Source organism: Tamandua tetradactyla, chromosome 22, assembly GCF_023851605.1.
Source record: "Tamandua tetradactyla isolate mTamTet1 chromosome 22, mTamTet1.pri, whole genome shotgun sequence".
Classification (NCBI taxonomy): Eukaryota; Metazoa; Chordata; class Mammalia; order Pilosa; family Myrmecophagidae; genus Tamandua; species Tamandua tetradactyla.
This window is the reverse complement of record NC_135348.1, coordinates 7,684,291-7,689,768: the sequence shown is the minus strand read 5'-3', so window position 1 is coordinate 7,689,768 and position 5,478 is coordinate 7,684,291. Positions and strand designations below refer to the sequence as shown.

Genomic DNA, 5,478 nt, shown 5'->3' with positions numbered 1-5,478 from the left:
TGGTAATACCGTTTGTTGGCCAGACTATGGGGAAGGAACTTTTTTTCTTTTGTATCAAAATACAAATGCTTATATGCTTTGATTCCTCTATTCTATGTCAGGAAAGGATGGACTGAAAAGGCAAAGCCTGAAGGAGGTGAAAGAGTAAGCCTTGTTGCTACTGGGGGAAGAACAATCCAAGGACAATCCATAACACAAAATGTCAATACCCAAGTTGGGAGACTCCATTGCATGTTCTAGAAACAGGAAGAAAGCCAGTGTGACTTTCTGGAATAGAATAAGCCGGGGGGGGGGGGGGGGGGGAATGGAGAATACTAGGAAAATCATCAGAGAATTATTGGCAAAGCGAGCATATAGGTCTTATGGGTCATTTTAAGGACTGCAGCTTTTAAGACAATGGGGAAAATCAGTGCAGCATTTTGAGCAGAAGAGTGACCTGATAATGATCTACATTTTTAAGGAATCATCTGGCTGCTGTGATAAAAGCAATCGAGTGGGGCAGAGAGTGCAGTGAGGAGGCAATGGCCATAACCCAGACAAAAGATGATGGTGTTTTGAATCACAATAATGGCAGGATTATATGGTAGAACTAGACTGTGGGAATATGTTGAAAATAGAGTCACCTGGATCTGCTGACAGATTGGATATGGGCGCAGAAACAAAGAAAGAGTCTAGAGGGATGCACAGAATTTTTGGCCAAAATAACTGGAAAAGATGGACTTGCCGTCAACCAAGAGAAAGAAGATTGAGGGAGGAACAGATTTGGAAGGATGCTAAGGGTTAGATTATGGACATGATCCATTTGAATGCTTGTTAGACATTCAAATGGATATGTCAAATGCATAATTGACTATATAAATCAGGATTTCTTGGCCAAGATCCAGCCTTCAATTATCACCTAGGAAGTCTGTAGGTATACATGATAAAGCCTGGGAACTAGACAAGATCACCAATGGAATTAGTACAGACAAAAAGGAGAGGAGAACCAAGAACTAATCCTAGAGTATGGCAACATTTAGTAATACAAAAGGCAAAGAGGAACCAGCAAAAGAGATTGAAAAGCATCAACAAGTGAGGTAAAAATAAAACCATGAAAGTGTGATGTCCTGTAAATCAAATAAAGGCAATACATCAAGGAGAAGGAAGTGATCAGTTGTGTCAAAAACTGTGACCCAAAAACTGAGTCAAGGAAGATAAGGACAGAGAATGGATTCTTTTTTAGATTTAGTAATGTGACTCATTAATGAACTTGACACTGTGTCAGAGCAGTAGTGGAGGGTGGACGCGTGATTGGAATATATTCAAGCGAGAAGGGAATCAAGCTTATAGATATTACTACAATATACAGGAATTACAGGACAGAGCAAGTAACAAGCTACATGAAACAGTGAGGATGCAAGCAGCCAAATCCAGGATGTGGGAGCTTCTACAGGAAAAATGACCTGCTTTTTAAACATATAAATGGCATGAAACTGTTGGAGATAAAAGAAGACTTAAGAGACATACCAACAATCCTGTTTAGAGTCTGATTTGAGCAAACCTACTATACAACGACATTTGTGAGACAATCTAGAAAAATGAGCCCAGATTGTGTATGTTAAGAATGACATTTGTTGTTGTGACTATGATTTTTAAAATGTTATTATCTTTTAGAGATGTGTATTGAATTATCTACAGGTAAATAACATGACATTTAGGGTTTGCTTTAAAATACCCCAGAATGCAAATGTTCAAAAAAAATGATCATGGTGTTGAATACACAACTATGTGATGATATTGTGAGCCGTTGATTGTACACCATGTATGGAATGTTTGTGTGTTAAGAACGTTTGTATGCTGTTTTATCAATAAAAATATTTTTAAAAAATTTTCCAGAAAAAAATAGGGGAGAGGAAGAACAAAATAAAATTGGAAATATTTATACTTGTTAAACCTGGGTAATGATATGTGGAGAACTGACTATACTCCAAAATATTTGTGTAGCTTGAAATTTTTCATAACAAGAATATTTAAGAGGATAAAAAAATAATCGGGAGAGAATACTTGAATTCAAGAAATATAGAGAACTCTTTTCAGAGATTTTGCTATAAGTAGGAACAGAGAGACGAGGTGATAGCTGGATGGGATTGTGGGTCTGAGAGGTTTTTAAAAATTGCAAGATGGGAGAAATAAAATTATATTTGTATGCTAGGGTTAAGATCCAGTAGAAAGAAAAACATTGATGACACAGGAGGGAAGGAAGAATCTTTGGAGAAATGTCTTTGAATAGCAAGAAGAAATAGAATCTTGGGCCAACGTGGAAATGTTTACTTTAAATAGAAATAGCAACAGTTTATCTGTAGTAATAAGAGAAAAGGCAATAAATAACAAAAAAGAAAAAAGGAATAAAAACAGAAAAGAGAAGACAAGGAATGTGGGCAAAGTATGGGAGGAGAGGGGAGATGAGGCAAAAGGAGTTAGTTGAAATTCTCTTCGGAAGCTTTCAATTCCTCAATGAAATAGACTGCAGGTTCTAAGTTAGGAATGGGAGCAGGGGAGAAGGTATTGGAGGGCTGAGAAAAGAGAAGAGGGGTCAAATACAAGGGCGGGAGAGTGAATATACCAGGGAGATATGGCCCCATTAAAAACCTTACAGAAGTTAGTGGTCATGAATAAATGCAAAGTGAGAGCAATCATTCAGTTTTTTCCTCCAACCATATTCTGTGAATTAGTGCAGGTGGGGAGGAGGTGATGGTCATGGCTTTGCCAAGAATTAGAAAGTGAAAGAGTCCCAAGAGAGTCAAGAGTTGTATTCTTTCGAGTAAAACTAGGTTGCTATAGCAGAGAGACCTATTACTAATTCTGTGACTTCAGATAGACGTTTGTTTTTATTTCAAGCAAGAGATTTCAGGTTGTTGGGTCGTGGTTTCAAATGATCATTTAGGAAATAACTTGTCCTTCCATCTTGCATTTCTCTACCATGTCCTAGAGCATTTTCCTCATGTGAATGGTAGAAGCAGGATACCAGGCACATCCTTTACCAGTAATCAGGAAGAGACAAGAAAGCATGAGATATAAGTCCCAGCTGAACAAAAGGACTGTTGAAGTCGGTGTAGCAAAGGGAGTAGTGGGGATTCAGAAGGATATCTCAACGCATGATACTGAGGCGAAGGAAGAGCTCACATCAGCCATATCAAAGTCTAGGGTATGATTGCAAAATGAGTGACCAAGATAGGGCGAAGGACAAGATGAGAGGAAGTAAAGAGATCAAAGGGTACTAGAAGGTTGATCTAAGTGGACACTGAAATTACCAAGAATTATGACAGGAGTACTGTTGGAGAGAATGACACGAGCCAGCTCTTAAAATCTATGCAAAATGAAGTCAAGTGACGATAAAGGAGAGTAAAGTGATAGAGTCTGATGGCATGAGATTCAAAGCTGGGGATTTTTAGGGAGTAGAAGTGGTGTGAAAGTGCAATGAGAAGGTAGGAGGACCCCCACCCTATCTTCAGGCCCAATAGCATAAGGAGTGTGACAGGTAACAGCCACCTAGGGAGGGCAGCAGAGGAAGTGGAAACATCTCTGGGGAGACTGGGGTCTCAGCTCTAGCAAGATAATGATGGGCATCTTCACAGAGGAGGTTGAGAAGATGTAGGGAGTTTTCCTTCTGACAAAGGCATTCCACAGAACAAAGAGGAAGTATTTTGAGAGTGGGGGAGGGGTGGGAGAAGACAATAAAAAGATTACAGAAGTGTCCGGAAGGAGCTAGCCTGTGGCGTCCCAGCAACGACCCCTTCTCCAGCTTAGCATAGAGCCGAGATAGTTGATATAGTAGTTGTAGCTCAGGGATCCCAGGGCTCACGAAATGTCAGTAATGATCCTGATGTCATCAAGTTGCAGGACATTCCAACCTTCCAGCCCCTTCTGAAAGGGCTGTTGAGTGGGCAGACTTCCCCAGCGAATGCTAAGTTGGAGAAAATGGATTCTCAGCAGGTATTGCAGCTCTGCCTCCAGTCTCAGGATCACCTGCATCGGCGGGCAGAGGCCATTGCTGTTGATCAGAATGCTTTGGTTAAATGGACCAAAGAGATGGATCTGTCCATGGAGAAACCCTCTTCAGCTTCATGTAACAGTACCAGAAAAGATATCCCAAACATGCTGAGCAGATCCAGAAAGTCAATGAAATGTATGCCATCCTCCGCCCCCATACAGATGGGCATTGACCAGACTGTGCCCCTGATGGACAGGCTCAACAGTGTGCTCCCAGAAAGCGAGAGGTTGGAGCCCTTCAGCAGGAAACCAGACAGACAGCTCAAGCTGTAGAGCTGTGTCTCCCTCCTGCCAGGCTGTTGCTCTGCATAGAAAGTACCTGGCACCATCACCAATACCTGGAACCAAAGTCATATAATACAACCAGGGTTTGAAGCTGGTTCGTGGTTTTTGCATCCCCTGAAATGAACGTGAAGCAGTGCAGCTGGCATGGAAATCTGACTTTGTCCTACCCCTTTCCTGAATCCATTTTCCCTGTGTGAAATCAACCAAATTAATTCTCAGTGATAACTGAAGTTGAAACATTTGAATGATTAAGAGTTCTTTTCAGGTGGTGCAAGGGTAGTTCAGCGGTAGAATTCTCGCCTGCCATGCAGGAGACCCAGGCCCGATTCCTGAACCGTGCAGCACCAAAACAAAACAAAACAAAATTCCCTTGAAGAATTCTTTTCAGGGCTCTGCATTAGAAATTATTTTTATTTAGTTTTTTTGTTTTTTTTAATTAAGAGTGTATAGTCTAGATAGTTGAGTGAGATCTAACATGGAGAGAAGGGGAGAATTAAGAAGCTTTAGCATCAATGCCTTCATGAATGTTTGCTCAATAGGTCCTCCAGGTTATGGGTTATAAACATAAAGAGCTAATTAATTTTTTTAAAAAAAGATTACAGAGCTTTATGGAGACTGGATTAAGCGAGATGGAAGGCTCTGGGAGTTCAGGGCATTTCTAGTGGCTGATGTAAACAGGGATAATGTGATTAATCCTGATGATTTCAGGGTAGATAATGTTGGCAAGGCTGTGAGTGTAGAAGGGTAGGGAGGAGTGAGGTTTTCCAGGGAATTCTGAAGCCCTCTCTTTGCTTCTGCCGTTGCACACAGGCAGGAATGGGGTCATTTAATTCCAGCACAGAGTAAGACAACAACAGATAGATTTCTGAAGATCTTCCCTCTCTTGATGTAAGGCAGAGCTCTCTCCTCAGGCATCTAGTTTAAAGCATCCAGTGTTTTCTGGAAGCTTCTCCCCATCCTTACTCAGGAAGGGAGCAACAGGGAAGCCTTTGGAACAAACAGCACCAAGATCATTTCTTTGTCCACACCCCCAGGTTCTTTTCATGATGTTGTGACAGGAATGCCACATTAGGTGAGATTCCTCCCAGAATGGATTCCTGTTCCCTACAGAGTGTTCTACTTTCAATCTCTGATTCCAGGACAGAGAGGGTCTCTCTTCTGTCA

General features: G+C 41.1%; 1 pseudogene; it reads left to right on the top strand.

Moving 5' to 3' along the window:
• Positions 1-3,134: 3,134 nt before the first annotated feature.
• On the top strand, positions 3,135-4,302 carry LOC143665967 (BLOC-1-related complex subunit 5-like; annotated as a pseudogene).
• Positions 4,303-5,478: the final 1,176 nt, after the last annotated feature.